This window comes from Staurois parvus, unplaced genomic scaffold (assembly GCF_062004578.1).
Source record: "Staurois parvus isolate SC_StPar_1 unplaced genomic scaffold, SC_StPar_1.0 ptg000051l, whole genome shotgun sequence".
NCBI classification, from domain to species: Eukaryota; Metazoa; Chordata; class Amphibia; order Anura; family Ranidae; genus Staurois; species Staurois parvus.
Genome location: NW_028317847.1, coordinates 3,732,293 through 3,749,202, shown reverse-complemented (window position 1 = coordinate 3,749,202; position 16,910 = coordinate 3,732,293). Strand labels below are relative to the sequence as shown.

Here is a 16,910-nt window from a genome sequence, read left to right as displayed (position 1 = left end):
GGCTTCTTGTAGATAGCTTGGCTTCACATAGGCGTCTTCTAATTGTAACAGTACTCACAGGGAACTTTACACCTTCTTTGATCTTCCTGGAGCTGATTGTTGGCTGAGTCCTTGCCATTTTGGCTATTCTTCTATCCATTCGAATGGTAGTTTTTCGCTTTCTTCCACGTCTTTCAGGTTTTGGTTGCCATTTTAAAGCATTTGCGATCATTTTAGCTGAGCAGTCTATCATTTTCTGCACTTCTTTATAAGATTTCCCCTCTCCAATCAACTTTTTAATCAAGGTACGCTGTTCTTCTGAACAATGTCTGGAACGACCCATTTTCCTCAGAATTTCAGAGAGAAATGCACTGTAACCAGCATGTACAACATTTGCTGCCTTCCTTCCTTAAATAAGGGCAATAATTGCCACCTGTTTTTCAAAGAATGAATGACCTCACTAATAGAACTCCACACTGCTATTATTTTGAACATGCCCCTTTCAATTAGTGATTCAATTACACAGAATCAGCCGCATGCATGTCATGACTGTTGGGTCTGTTTGGATTTCTATTTCTCTACTACACCTGCTAGTAAATTAGTAAGTTATTATTATAACACTTCAATAACAGAGCTCTGAGGAAGTGTTATTGACACGAAACGCATTAGTGAGGTGCCCCTGACCTGTGTACTCATACCACAAGGCTATCCTGACTGACACCCTGGTGGCCAGATCTTATCCTGGATGTAAGTTTATCCGTTATCTGTACATGCTGAAATTTTGCATATTAAAGATATACTACACTATTAGAAGCTTCTCTGGGTCTCATCAATTGCATGGGAGCCCGCTTTTGAAGGTTCCTGCTGGTTTGGAGTGATGTGTGATTCCCCCCTCCCCCGCTGATGATTTTCCTGGTGGATGACTTACGAATATACCTGGATTGATGACATCTAGTGGCTAACCTGTAGATGACATCCTTCTGATATCACAAGTCCAGAGCACCAGGAGTGGGTCTTAATTGCTCCATGCGCACTTTATGCGCTATCTGGTTAGTGCATTATTTGTACAATTACAAGATCACAAGAGTCACGATTACCTCTGACCATGGATTACTTGAACTATTGCACCTATCACTTTATCTCACCATGTAATATGGACTGAGTTTTTTCACATATGCTATTGTGCAACTTATGTATCTGATTTTCCATTTGTTCTTATTAGCTTTATTAGCGCTGCATACTTTTTTACATGTTTTACTGGGTTCCAAAGGTTACCTCTTATGCTAGCTGCTTTATATTGATGTTCCCAGCGCTCAATTACCATTTTATATACAAGAAAATGGATCAGTTGATTTACAGAAAATTGTTGTCTTGTTAAGAATTGGTGATATCAGCCACGAAAAGTCTTCAATTCTCTAATTAAAGCACACTTGGACATTTTCCATGCAGGGTAAAGCAATTTCACCCAGCCTGGACGTCCCCACTCTCCACAATTGGTGAACCGCTAATCTCATTTGGGCCCACAAATTTATGACCTCAAACACTTTCAAATCATTGAAAATAAATGGCAATCACTACAGATATGGGAGCAGCTTGCACAAAAAGAATATGACAAAATCTAAATACATACTGTATATAAATAACAAAACAGTGCAGCGCATAAATATATATCCAAATAAATAATATTCCAAATCAATAAGTGAAAATATACAAATAAATATTGTCCAAAAATGCCAAGTGCAAAAAAACAAAAACAAATCATATATAACAGTCCTTCCAATGTGAATCTGTATGCTTGCAGTGAGAACCAAGATAAAGTGTGTTCAATCCCACCAAGTGCTTTTTTCCAGTCTGGGGTCCTCAACCATCATGCACTCACCAGAAAGCTACTTGGCCAGCAGTATGTAACTCCTCACCAAGAGATCCTAATCATTCACTCTCCAGCGCTGTTACAGATCCGGCTAGGACCTTGGAAAACGATGCTCACCACACGGAGCCCCAGAATTATATATAGTGTAGTAATTTAAATTATCATAAAAGCATTACATATAAAATATTCCACATGGAACAATTGCAATTACACATACCAAAATGGTCGCCGCTCTGATTTGTGAACATGGCGGCATGACATCAGCACTTAGGCTCCACCCAGCGCGTTCCATGCACACGCACGTCCTTAGGGGGCCACCGATTGCCGACGTCAAAGATAGCTACCATTTGTGGGCACACTTATAATTAATAGGCGCCATTTGATTTCAAATCATTCCCAACACTTTGCGAGACCCATGGCCTCCCTTGCTCCAAACTGTTTTGTTACCTTCAAATCAAGCATTTTCTAACCCCTTATCTGCATATGGATGCCTCACTTCTAGATATGATCAGATTTGAACAAAAAAATTACCCCCACACTCGAGGCCTGTTTACTACACTTTACACCCAACTACTGGCTCCACAACCACACACCTATACCTTATGTGCTTAGATGGGAGAAGGATTTGGGTCTCCAACTTGACGCCATGGAATGGGATGAGATCTGGTCTGCAACCATATCAGCATCCCAGAACATAGTTGCCCTCAAAACAAATTACAAAGTGCTCATGAGATGGTACCTGATCCCTGCTTGGATAGCAAAATACCTTCCTACCTATTCTTCCTCTTCTTTCAGTGGCTGCCCCAACTCTGTAACACATCTCCACACATGATGGAACTGCTCTACAGCACAAACATTCTGGGCTGAAATCTTCCATATCCTCTCCACTATGTTTTCCTGCCCTCTGACACCTGATCAAGCCATGGCCTCTCCTCAACAGACAACCACCGGGCCTGTCGGTGACAATTTAAACTCCTCCTACAAGTTACAACAGCAGCAAAGCAAACTGTTGCCAGAGCCTGGAAATCCCCTCATCTAAATGAAACCAAAAATAGAATCACCAGAGCAATGATACATGCCAAGGTTGAAGTAGTCCTCCTAGATGGAGTATGAAAATAAGAGCTATTGTGGAGACCATGGGTAGACCACTTCCTCCCACCCAACTTTGACGATTCCCTGCACCTTCCATTTTAGCACTAGGAATATATTCCTAGACCTAATTTGACACTGCAATTGGCCCACTCCTCTCTCGGGGCTTTCCCTGTCCTTCCCCCCCCCCCCTCCCTTTGACCTTGCTTTACAAGGTGAGGGTTTGCATCTATAAGGGGAGCTTAAGTTAAACCTGGAGTTTTGAGTTTATATAGTGGACACTGTATCCCACTAGGCCTTCTGGCAGCCTTTCTCCTCCAGCCTCACATCCTCCTACTCCTTCTTCCACCTCATCTTCCTACTGCTTCTTACTCACACTCCTGCCACTGAGCAGGCTCCTGCATTTTCAAGGGAGTCCCAGCCCCCTGCCATGCCTTCTTTTGGGGACTGGCCGAGGTCCCACAAGAGTGCAGTCAGCCAGTCCCCAGATCCACCCACTGCCTCCAAGGCCCTCCTCCAAAAGCCTCATAGCAGGGGGAAATTCCAGAGTGGCTGGCCTGCAGAGTCTCTCAGCCCTGACCACAATTTGACCCCTCTGGCTATCACACCTGAGCTGCTAACCATCTCCTGACTAACCATTAGGATCTACCTCCCCCTAGCTGCACTAAGAGGGTGCTACACTTGCTACCACTGCTACAGGCTGAGCCATTAGGAACTGCCTAACCTGCTAGCCTATAGTCCTAATACTGACTGCAGGCCCTATTGATGGCTGTGATGTGCACCAACGAGCTCCATAGCTTAGCCAGCAAAGACTTAATACTGCCCCAAAGCCCTAGCCATTTGCTAGTTAAGGTGGTACCATACCCTTGTCCATTCATTTGAGTGCACTCAAAACCCAGTGTAGACATATAATAATTCTTACTGCATTTAAAGTTCAGATGTAATGTCTGTTGCTGACTCGCTAATTTACGTATTGATTCTAGTTAGTGATAGATAGATAGATAGATAGATAGATATTTGCTTTCCTTCTATTACTTGAGTATAGTTTTCATCTTGTTTAGCAGACTGTGCACTAACTTGCCTGCTGTGTGTCCAATCCTGCTCCAACTGCCATTTATGCAAATCTATATCAATATATTAAGCATCTTTACAACTAAATGGGTTTGTGTTTGTTTATTTATTGGCAATGCCCAACAGCCAGGTGATAGATATTTTACACTTGCATTATTTGTATTCACAGTGGTTTTATTCAACCAGGTGTGCCAGAGGGGCTGAGGTTGTTCTTGGAGTCGAGGCACAGAACAGAGGACCCAAAATTACCAAGCGGCTCCTTCGGGGAGTGGCACTACAATTATAACATACCATATTTCCCTTTTTTTTTCTTTTTTTTTTAAATGAGTGATCACATAAGCTCAGTTCTTATCAGCATAAAGAGCTCAAAGAGCTAGGAGAGGAGAAACAACATCACACTGGTCTTCCTAGTGAATGGCTGTGCATGGGGGTAGAGTGTCAGGACAATTCTGATCATTGGAGGACAGCAAGCTGAGTTCCCAGCACAGCTAGAAAACTGACCATGCTGTGCTCTCATGCCTAGTGTTGTCAGTTTTTAATAGGAAAGAAGAGGGGCTGGCAGCAACACCAAGGATTTCACACAAATGAAGCAATACGAAGAGAACAGGAGACTATTTCATACAAGTACATGATACAGAAGGCACACATCAGGAATATGAAATGCTGGCGTAACATATTCCCTGCCTCCTTAGCTGCATGCACTCATCTTTCTTTTTTCCCCTCTGATCCATTCTAAACCAAAACAAAATAGATTTCAGAATTCCTCCTCACAATTCAAGTAGCCGAATAAGGAAGAATTCCACTAAAAACAGAAAAAGCCAGCCGAGCAACAAGATATCATTCAGCAAAAATACTACTAGAGCCTGTAGCAACTACAAACTATTTAATTGGAGAATTAGAAACTTCATCTCCCTATCAGCACAACTATACATTGCATTTGCTCAAAAATGTAACCAGAAAGTTAAATCATTACTCGTTACGCACCCCATCCAGCCACAGCAACTGTCAGCCTCTCCCAACACCCAGTGTACTAGCAGCCTTCAACAGAATACTGTGGTAGCCCCACAGACCAGCACCAGTACAACGTTTCTGTTTTTCAAGCTCTAAGGTTGAGTGGTTTGCCCAAGGACAGCAAAAAAACCTCAGCTGAAATTCAAAAGTTTCTATTATCTGGCTAATTCATTTCTTCATTCCAGCAGGAAGTAGCTATAAGGTTATCTGATTAGCAACAATTTCAATGCATAAGAAGACAAAATGTCAAAAGGCTCCTTAATTTTTTCTCCAACACTGGAATTCCAAAACAAACACACACTTGGCTAAAAATCCATAACAGAAGCCCACATTAGGCAGCACCAAGTCTACACATGAGAATAAAACAACCAGACTCCTGCTGCATAACCCGAATCAGAAAACTACTAAACATCAGAAAATAATAACTGGAGATGGAACCTCCTATTGGTAAACATCTGTCAAAATAAAAGCAGCCCCGAAAATAACAGCCTTGTAATTGAGAACAATTTGAGAACGATGGCAACATGCAAAATGCAGATACAATAATGGACTTTGCCAGATGAGATCCCTTCCCAGTAGTCCTTACTAAGACTGCAAAGCTGATTTCTTTGTCAATGCAATTTTGCCAAAATGGTAATAGCTTGAAAAGGTAAAATTTGCTTGGGAAACCAAGAGACCTACTCTTTTTTTTGTCTGTGAGGGTCCTTATTTATCCAGGTCATAGGTAGTAGCCACAATCCATGGAACTTGTTCTGTGATGCTGAATACATTTCGCAGCTTATCCTAGGCAGCTTCTTCAATTTCTCAAAATGTGTGAAAGAAGCCATCTACCTCAAAATGGAACAGCCATCACTAAACTGGGTTGGGGCCTTCAACACCACCTGCCTCTTCCCTACGTACAGTATAATGTCATTTTAATATATCTGCCTCATTATTTGCACCCCTGCATTTCTGTCAGATAATGCACCACTTCGCCAGGAAAATTGTTGCAATTACAAATGTTTAGGCATTCTCATGTTTATTTCTTTTGTTTGTATAGGTATGACACAAAAAATGGAGGAAAAAAAAAGCTAAATCTGACACATTAAACACAAAACCCCAAAAATTAATTGGACTAAGTCATTGCACTTTCTAAAAATAGTAAGAAATAACTTAATTCCAAATTTGTGAAAATTTGGCTCAACCTTTCTGTTGTGTGTCTGTGTACCACATGGAGCATGGAGAAAAGAAAGAGCAGCAAAGAATTGTCTGAGGATTTGAGAACAAAAATTGTGGAAAAACATGGACAATCTCAAGGTTACAAGACTATCTCCAGAGATCTTAATGTTCCTGTGTCCACTGTGCGCAACATTGTCAAGATGTTTACAGCCCATGGCATTCTAGCTAATCTCCCTGGACGTGGACGAAAGAGAAAAATTGATCAAAGACTGCAATGCAGGATTGTTGGAATTGTGGATAAAGGACCTTGATCAAGTTCCAGACAAATTCAAGCTGACTTCTAGGCATAGGGTATAACTGTGTCAGCTCGCACTATACGCTGCCATCTGAATGAAAAGGGATGCATGGTAGGAGACCCAGGAGGACCCCACTGCTGACACAGAAGCATAAAAAATCCAGATTGGAGTTTATCAAAACTTACATGAGGAAGCCAAAATCCTTTTTGGAGAATGTGCTGTGGACAGATGAAACAAAATGACAGATTTTTAGTAAAGCCCATCATTCTACTGTTTTCAGAAAAAGCAATAAGGCATTTAAAGAAAAGAATCCAGTCCCTACAGTCAAACATGGTGGAGGTTCACTTATGTTTTTGAGTTGCTTTGCTGCTTCAGGCACTGGATGACTTGACCATGTGCATGGCATTAGGAGATCTGAAGACTACCAAAGAATTCTGGGGTGCAATGTAGGGCCCAGTGTCAGAAAGTTAGGTCTCTGTCAGAGGTCATGGGTCTTATAGTAGGACAATGACCCAAAGCACACGTTAAAAAGCACCCAGAAATGGTTTCAGACAAAGCGCTGGAGAGCACTGAACTAGTCAGCAATGAGTCCAGATCTCAATCCTACAGAGCACTAGTGGCAGGATCTCAAAACAGCAGTTGGGAAAAGGGACCATTCCAATCTGAGAGACCTGGAGCAGTTGGCGAAGAATGGTCCAAAATTCCAGTAGAGAGGTGTAAGAAACTCATTGATGGTTACAGGAAGTCATTGATTTCAGTTATTTTTTCCAAGGGGTGTATTACCAAATATTAAATTGAGGGTGCCAATAATTATATCCAGTCTGTTTTTGGGGTTTTGTGTGGTATGTGTCAGATAGCTTTTTGTATCATACCAATAAAAACAAAAGAAATAAACATGGAATGCCTAAACATTTGTAATTGCAACAATTTTCTCGGGGCGAAGTGGTGCATTATCTGATAGAAATGCAGGAGTGCCAATATTTTTGTCCATGACTGTATATCCTCACAGATAACATCAACACCTTAATCTAAGCACACTGGAAAGGCAGATGTTACTGTCTAAGAGCAGGATGGCAGGTTCTGAAAATTGTGAAACCACACACTTCTAGTTGTATCATCTCACGCTTCGTGTCAGGAAGACTTCATAAATGTTAATCATTTGATTTACATGGCTGAAGGTGTGAATTGTTTTCAAAATGCTGCTGTAGAGATGTTAAGATGGCCTAGAATGTGGAGAACAGATGGGGTCAAAGTCCCCCACCCCTGTTCATGATGGTTAATTCTTTTTCACTGTATGTTCCTGAGATCACAGTGGTCTCCATAAGTCTCAAACAGAAGAACACTTTATAGTGAAGTAGCTAGAAGGAAGCCTCTCCTCAGAGCAAAACACAAGAAAGCCCATATGGAGTTTGTAAGAAAACTTTTGTAAACTCCAAGCTGTGATGAACGCAATGCCCGACCCCTGCCCTTCTCACCACCTCATGACAAAGGACCAGCCAATCTCACACCGCGCTGTCAGTTACGTACCAATGCCACTCTCAGGTGCACCCTGCACAAAGATTTTCCAGCTCACGGGACCACAGCCTAGCTGCCAGCAGCCTGAGAGTGATTGCCACTGAATTAATTACGCTAATATCCCTTCAAACTCCAAACTGCCACCAGATAGCTTTGGGCCTATCAACCCTTCACAATGTTAGCAAGAATAATTTGAACAATAAACATCTGTAACACACAGTGTCACCACAGACAAGTATATTCAGAGGATTATTATATACAGTAGCACTCTTCAAGAGACAGGGATTCTTTAGTTTGCATTAAAAGCTTAAGAGACAGTTTCAACACTTTTCAAAATAGGGTTTATTACTAAAAAGGTCAAAATTGTGCAATTAAAATATTTACAGAAAGGGATGTTACAAAGAAATAAAGAAAATAATAATGCAACAGAGAAATAAAATAAAAGGAGTTAAGAAGGCAGAATACTTGCAAAGTCCTGGTTTTAGCAGAGTCCAATTGTCTGAGCAAAAACGTTGCCTTGGCTCTCAAGTCTGTTAAGATGTTCCTTGGTTGATGTTAAACGGGAGCTCTCTTACTAGATCCGGTCAGTCCCTTTCTATGATATCAAAGGGGTGTCGTCTGAGAACAACTTACCAATCATCCAATTTAGGGAATGGGTGCTAGGAGGTCACCAAATTTATGACCAAGTCCCAACTACAGTTTCATACTAATATGAACAACATCCAATACGTGTACGTGGTATTCTAGCAACTGGAAGATTATTATTCAGAATTATACTTCGAACTCAGGGATACCAAACACAGCATACCTTTGTCACCCAGGAGGGAAGAGACTGCTTTCTCCCCTTTTCTATGTGCTAACATAGTCATGTATGACCTTGATTTGTTCGGTATGATATTCCCTATTAAAATATATACCTAATGTTAATCTGTCCTGCTCCTGTTAAACTCTATGAATTGTATGTGGGTTAGACGTTTTATGGCACCCTCTGCATTCCTAGAGCTCAAATGGCCTTACAGGTCATGTGTGACTGCTTGACTGAGTTATTATTGTTTTACTATAGGGCATAGGAAAGTGATTTCAATGGTTCATGTAAACAGACACCCTGCCAAGTCTAGTTAGCTGTTTACAGCCCTGGACAGGTCTGCAAGCTGGGTCTATTTGTGTTTTAATTAAGATAAGAGGTTCTTTTGAAGTTTGTTAAAAGTTACAGTTACAAATTCCAGTTTTCAGGACGAGGGGAGGAAGATTATTGCTCATGAAAAACAAATATTTCTATCGCGTATAGGTTTCATGTAACTATTGCGCACAATCAGGCATGTGTTTAGCAGTGAAAAAAGGCTTCCATGTAGCCATTCTGCCATAGAGCCTATTTGTTCACTACACCCCACAGAGCCCACCTCCCAGCTCCCCTCTCTTCCGTCATCTTACTGACGTAGATGCCAACAAGTCCTCCTCAGACTGACACCAAGAACACAATGGAACTTTTTCCTTCCAGTGACACTGTCAACACAGTGGCATTTTTTTCCTTCCAGTGACACCATCAACCCAGGGACATTTTTTCCTTTCAGTGATACTGACACAGGGACTGTCTTCCTTCCAGTAACTCCACCAACTCAGAGATGTTTTTCTTCCTGTAACTTTTCGACACAGGATATTTTTCCTTCCAGTGGTACCAACGAGCATCCCCAATGGCAGCCTGATATTTGTGCTCCAGTTTTAAACTTTTCAGTTCGCTGCAGTGTAAGGCAACTATTTGTACTATTTCAGTGAATGTCACAAATAATACATGCAATACAAACCTTACGCCACTATTAGCCCCATCCCAGAGGGGTGGTGGGCGCAGTTTGCCCTCTTTGCCCTAGGCACCAGATAACCTTGACCCGGCACTGCTGAAAGTCAATGTTTATCCTCAAAACTGCTGCTGTAGCTGTTGCGAGACAGGTGCACTTTTGATTACTATTTTCCGTATGCCTGCTAATTCTTGCAAGCTAAACTTAAAGTACGAACAAATGCTAGGCAAATAGAGGCATGGCATTGGGGAGCTAAAACCTAAATAGGAAGAAAAGGAAAATTCTGAGAACTGTGCAAGTAAATGAGCGGACAACTTTTTTCATGGGGCACCTGGGAGAAAAACCATACGGTGCGAGGTAAACAGCCTATGACTTGCAAATGTTGTATTTAGCGCTGTGTACCCAGCACTGCAGGTCATTAGGAAAAGGAGATCTTGCCGGTAATGTTATAAAGTTGTAATAGGTACAAAGTCTGAACTGTGCCTGGAGCTGGATATTTAAAGCTGAAAAAAAGATACAGAAACTTTCATGTAAATATTTTAATCATGGGCTACAAAAGATATCAATCCACTTTGTGAGCACTAAATGATTTTGCATGCCAAGTTATTACTGTATAGCTTCTTCCGTTCAAATGAGTTGTAGATGTCAGGAAAATATCCCACCATATGTATCCACATGGTTACCACAGACACCTTGATTCAATTACCGTGAAAAGTGAGATGTTATCATTCAAAAACAAGATGGCAGATGTGAAAATGGTGGGATTGCCCTGTTCATATTACCTAATCCCATCCTTGGTGTCAGGAAGACTTTATAAATGTTAAAGCAGTGGTATGGCTGGTATGGTTGAGCAGAGAGAACTTTGTGGGGCTTCGCCAGTTAGTGAGAGGACAAATGGTTTAAAAGAGGCATGAAAGAGACCATCTATTTCAAATGGAACAACCAAAACTGAACAGGGTTGGGGCTTAGACACCATCTGCCTTCCAGACATAAGGCCATTTTAATTTCTACACCAGCTTTTTGACAACAATTCACACCTTCAGCCATCTAAATCGAAGAATTACATTTATGAAACATTCCTGACATAAAGGATGAGATGATGAGTAGAACAGGGTGGTTACACAATTTTCACACCTACCTTCCTGTTCTTGGACAATAATATCTGCATTTATGTTTTTGTTGTTCCATGAATAGATTAAGGTTGGTGCCATTTATGTGGATCTTAATCAGGGGTCTCCAAACTTTCTGAACAAAGGGCTGGTTTACTGTCCTTCAGACTTTAAGAAGGTCAGTGTGAGCAGAATATGTCCCGACGTCAATGAGAACAAACAATGCCTTGTCATTGGTATTAGTGGGAGGAACAGTGATCCATTGTTGGTAGTAGAGGAAAAAAATAGTGCCCCATCATTGGGATCAGGGAAAGGAATAGTGCCCCATTGTTGGTATCAGGGAAAGAAATAGTGCCCCAACATTGGTGTCAGTGGGAAGAATAGTTCCATACCGTTGGTGTCAGTGAAAGGAATAGTTCAATAACATCGGTGTCAGTGAGAGGAATAGTGCCCCATCATTGGTGCCAGTGGGAAGAATAGTTCCATAACATTGGTGTCAGTGGTAGGGATGGCGCCCCATCATTGGTGTCAGTGGGAAGAATAGTTCCATAACATTGATGTCAGTGGTAGAGATAGCGTCCCATCATTGGTGTCAATGGGAAGGATAGTTCCATAACATTGGTGTCAGTGGTAGGAATAGTGCCCCATTATTGGTGTCAGTTGTAAGAATACTGCCCTATTGTTGGTATCAGTAACAGTAATTATACCCCATTGTTGGTGTCATTAGAAGGAATAGTGCCTTGTATCAGTGGGTGGAATAGTACCCCAAGGGCCTGATAAAGGCAAGCAAAAGGCCACATCAGGCCACCGGGCCACAGTTTGGAGACCATTGATCTAAATGATATGGTATTTTTCTGACAAGCAATAGAAGAGAAGTAAAGAGAAGCCACAAAATGTCTTCAACATTACAGAACAAGGCCAGTTTATTGTGACAGAATAATACTTGATGACCCTATATTTAGATTTTTGCCAAAAATTCAGTTTAGCACAAAACCTCAAACTCCAGAGAAGCTTTGCAAGAGCTAAACAAAAAGTATCTTTATGTTGTAGATTGTTCTATGTCCGGTGCTTCTTTTCTGAAGGCTACCAAATGTGCATCAATGGAAGATACAAACAAGCCTCCTGCAGCCTTCTTGTTCCATGCACAAAATTGGTTCTTTGTGTACAGATCACTTACAACATCAGCAAAATATGACAAAATGGTCAGAAGATACAGCACAATGGAAAATTAGGAAATGTGGGGGAAAGTGGTAACTGAAATCACCCTTTCCTGTTCTGCTGCTGGGAATAAAGTGAAATAACCATCACTTATGAGTACTATGGGTAAGCATGTGGCTCATATATTTTTTGCCAGGAGGAGAGCTAAAGTGGTTCCAAAGGCTGAATTTTTGTACCTTCATGCATTTTATACACGAAGGTTAAAAATGTTCAGTGTGCAGTTACCCACAGAGCGGGGCTCGGGAGCGAAGTGCCTTCATAGTAAAAGGTTTGATATGCCACTCAGTAGGGGCCAGGAGCACTGGTGGAGGACCCAGCAGGAGGTCTTCAAAGAAGGAAAGAGGACAGTTTGGATGATATTTCGAGATTGGGTTGGTGATGTAGCTCAGGCAGAGTTATGGATGGCTTTTTACGTTGTTAGGATTTTGAAATGTATTCACTGGGTGAGCAGAAGCCAGTGGAGGGATTGGAAGAGAGGGTTGACCGACAGTCTTCATAAAATAAAATAAAGATTGTAAGCTCCAAGGAGCAGGGCCCTCTTAACCCTCTTGTATTGAACTGTATAGTTGCTGTATTGTCTCCCTTTATATTGTAGAGCGCTGAGCAAACTGTTGGCGCTATATAAATCCTGTATAATAATAATAATATTAATAAATGGTTTAGAGACTTGGAACCCTTCATAATGGGCAAAGCAGGTGTGCAAACCTAGGAACTCAGCACAGAGAACTTCCCAATAGAATCCCAGGGAGATATAAGAAGTTGTCAAGTAGTTGAATTCTCCAGTGTCTACCAAACACTGAGATTTCACATTAGGATGGACTGGCCCTTTAAAACCAAATTTAAAAAAAAAGAATTTTGTAAAACAAAAGTCTCACTTGGCAGAAAAAGAAGGAAAAAAAATGAAATAAAGGTGTATTATCAGAATGAAAAGAAATGTATTTATACATCAGCACTTTTCACAAGCTCAGAAATGACTGTTATTTTTAGATCTATAAAGTTCTTTGGCGACTTGGAGACTCTATCTATAAATTCCATGAGGTGTCAGGGAGATAGTCTAGACAGCATTCAGATGTTTTCTTATCAAATGACTTGCTACAATGTACTGTAAAATGCTATTCAGATTCAAATTTTCTTTCTTTCCCAGCTGCAAGAGTATACAATGGCATTATAAATTGTTGAAGACTGGAAATTCACTTTAAACAAAGCCAATAAAATGAAGACGTGGCCACCTATAACCCAGGGCCAACATTAGTAGGACTATATACTTACTGCCTCTTGACAAGGCTTTTTACTGCAATGTATATTTATCAATGGAAAAAAATGGTGGTTGGTATTTAACCTGAACCACTTAAAGCTAAGTACATTTTCCAATGTTTAAGTGTCGGAGATTTATAAAGGTTTTCTTTACTCGCTTTATGAAATTAGAGAGAATAAAATGCTAAATGCTGAAGGTTTCTGTTTCATTTTAAAACTTATTTTTGACTTTTAGAAGGCTGAGATTAAAGAAGAAAATAACGACTTGTATTTGATGTGCTCTTTTGAAGTGATGAACTCAAAATTGTATTGGAGTTCGGTATCTAAGGCATCATTATGCAAGGAAAAGGGTGCACACTCTGGGTCATAACACTCCTTCAATGACAGAAACTGAATAAATTTCAACAGTCAAAGAAAATAGATGAGATGTAGAGGGTGTATGTCATGCACCGCCTGGCGGAGTCTCTAGTAACCCACAGCGCGGGGTTCTTCAGGGCGCGGGGTCTAAGTCCCAATCTGCTTATTCACCAGGGCCCCTGATGGTGGGGATGGACTTGGAGCAGACTGAGACCAGGTCACGACCCCCGAGTACGTCCGGCAGTGGTAGAGAGCGTCGTCAGAGGTGTGTGGGAAATAGAACCTGACGTGAAGAGGCTGGCAGGCCTGGTAACAGGGACAGATCCGTGCGGGATGGATGGATTGTCAGGGTAGCGTAAGGAGTAGTCAGGCAGGCCAGGTCAGCAATGTGCGGGCAGCGAGGTACCAGAGGACCAGGCAGAGAATGGTCAGGGTCACGAGCCGGGTTCAGCAACTAACGGGCAGCATGGTACAGAGGATCAGGCAGAAGAATGGTCAGGTCAAGCCAGGAGTCAAGCAGGAGACAATCAGCAGGGTCAGGATCAAATGCAGAGGTTGGCAACAGGAAGCTTCACAGGATCAGAATACAGGAACAGGACAATAAGACCAAACAGCAACTTGTGTCTGTGCAGGGCTGGTTTAATTAGCCCGCCCAGCGCTGACAGGTGCACCTGGGTCCTAGTGCCTGCCATCGCCATCATAGGTGACAGGTGCGCCTGGGTCCTAGTGCCCGCCTGCCTGCATGTCTTGTCGGACACCTACGCATGTGCAGACTCGTGCGTTGCGGTGATCCCTGACAGTGTATTTTAAGACATGCAAAAAAAGCTAATCACATGTGTTATCAGTTAATACAGATGTGTCAAACACAAGGGCCACCAAGCCATTTCATGTGGCCCTCACGCACCTCTCCTCCAGCTGTGGCACTCCCTCGTCACCACCCTCATCTTGTCTCAGCATTCAGGAGACTTTGTTGGCTGACTCCAGCCCTCCTCTGGTTCTCATCCAGACCCTGCACTTCCCAAATCTGCCCTAAACTTCTCCCTGGCAGCAGCACAAGGTAAAGGGGGTGCACTGTGATATAAAGGAGGGTGGAGGAAAATCACGCAACTTTGGAGTCAACTAGTGTGAGCCGAGCCTAAATGTCCACTTTAACAACAGCAGTTGTCCAGAAAAATCCATCACAGTTATATCCCCAACCCTATGTTCATCGGTCCAGGAAGTCTCTGCAATTCCATAGATGTGTGATCATTTTCCATTCCATTTTTTTTTTATTCAGTTTTCAGTAAAAACATCAACTTTGCATCAGCCATTGCTTTACTTTTCTTGGCCTTTTCAACTTTGATTCAGTTGATGTAAACAAAAGCAGCAGGCCTTTTATTATTAACAGATGGTTTTTGAACAAAGTTTAACAGAGAACAAATTGTATCTAATGTCTAAAGAAAAAACTTTTTAATCATGCTGCTGTGTGTCCTAATGTGCTTTTTTTCTGCTGTGCCTACATGGTTAGTAATTCTGCTGAGCTGAGTTCACATTTTCTAACGATCATGTCGAATGTTCCTCAGTGTGCTAGTTACACGTTGCTTCTCACTCTCTGTTGCTGACCTTGTCACCTAGTTTTCTTGATTACTAAATCAGTAATGTTTGCTTCTGTTATCTTAATGGTTTACACCTCTCAGATGTTTTAAAACATGCTGGGAAAGAAGTGGAGCTGTGAAATCAGCTACTACAAGCTGGTCAATCAGCATTTCTGCCAGGGGACTAAGTGAAGAGGGTGGCACGAAGACAACAAACATGGGAGCCAACAGAGAACCAAAATCTATATAACTTGTTGATCACTTCAGGTCTCTAGGGGTGCCAGCAGGGGCTGACTGACCATTTGGAAATACGGGCACTGCCCGAGGGCCCGGGGTCAGTAGAGGGCCCCATGAGATGCCCCTGGTACCTTTTTCATAGGCTTTTTTGAGTTTGGGCAAGGACACAGGGGCCCCATGATCCCCTATTGCCCGGGGGCCCCATGACTTGTTAGTCCGCCCCTGGGTGCCAGTTGCAGAAAGATGGCCACAATTACAACACCAACTCCAAAAAAGTTAAGACACTGTAAAATCTACATAAAAACAGAATGCAAAAATTTACAAATCTCAAACCCATACTGTATTTTTTCACAACAGAAAACATATCAAATGTTTAATCACTTCACGTCTGGACACTTTTACCCCCTTTCTGCCCAGGCCAATTTTCAGCTTTCAGCACTATCACACTTTGAATGACAATTGCGCGGTCATGCAACCCTGTACCCATATGAATTTTTTAGCATTTTTTTGAGACAGATAAAGCTTTATTTTGGTGGTATTTATTCACCACTGGGATTTTTATTTTTTTTGCTATATAAATGAAAAAGTCCAAAAATGTTTGCAAATACATAATCTTTCTTCATAAATCTTGGCCAAAATGTATTCAGTTATCTTTTTAGTAAAAAAAAAATAACCCAAATTAGTTTATAACCAAAAATTATAATTTTAAATAAAATTTTTTTACATTTTTATTTTGTTTTTATATTATTATTTATGTTTGGTTTTTTTTTTACATACTGTCACCCTAGCAGTAGTGTCACCATGGTGACACTGTACTACTTGTGGGGGGTTATAAAGATTTTTTTTTTTTTACGCCGATTGCTTTTACACCCATAAAGGCTGTAAAAGCAATAATTTCTCCTTCTCTCTGGCTGCATTCTTGCAGCCATTGTTCTCACTGTTTGAGCTGTGATTGGTCACAGCTTGTCACATGGTACAAGGCTGTTGTGAATAGCCTTGTACCTTGTGACCTCTGTGATCATTCACAGATTTCACACGTAGTAAGCAATGATGTCAGAAGTGACATCATTGCTTACTACTCTTTGTCAGGGATCCCGGCTCCGGAGTCCTGTGTCACGACGCCGTCCCCCGCGCATGCGCACTGGCGGCGGATCGCGCCGGGACACGGGCACTAGGTCCCAGCGAGCCGCGGCTGACAGGGAGCCGCGCATGCGCAGTAGAGAGCCGCGGGCGCGCCTCAGGCGTCCAATGACAGCCGGGGGCGCGTCCTAGCCAGCCAATGACAGTGCAGGGCGCACTATTTAAAGATGCCCTGCACTGTCACCAATTGCCGCAAGGTCTTCCTGTGATCCTGAGTTCCTGCACCCGTTTTGTGACCC

General features: G+C 42.0%; 1 protein-coding gene and 1 long non-coding RNA gene across 2 annotated transcripts in view; one reads left to right on the top strand and one right to left on the bottom strand.

The window, feature by feature from the left end:
* LOC149470200 (uncharacterized) overlaps window positions 1-13,559 on the top strand; it is a 35,936-nt gene extending 22,377 nt beyond the window's left edge. The window contains exon 2 of the long non-coding RNA XR_016310083.1: window positions 13,254-13,559. This is a non-coding gene — a long non-coding RNA (uncharacterized LOC149470200). The remainder of the gene's footprint in view (window positions 1-13,253) is intronic.
* Window positions 1-16,910, bottom strand: part of LOC149470197 (uncharacterized) — a 693,606-nt gene that overhangs the window by 513,108 nt on the left and 163,588 nt on the right.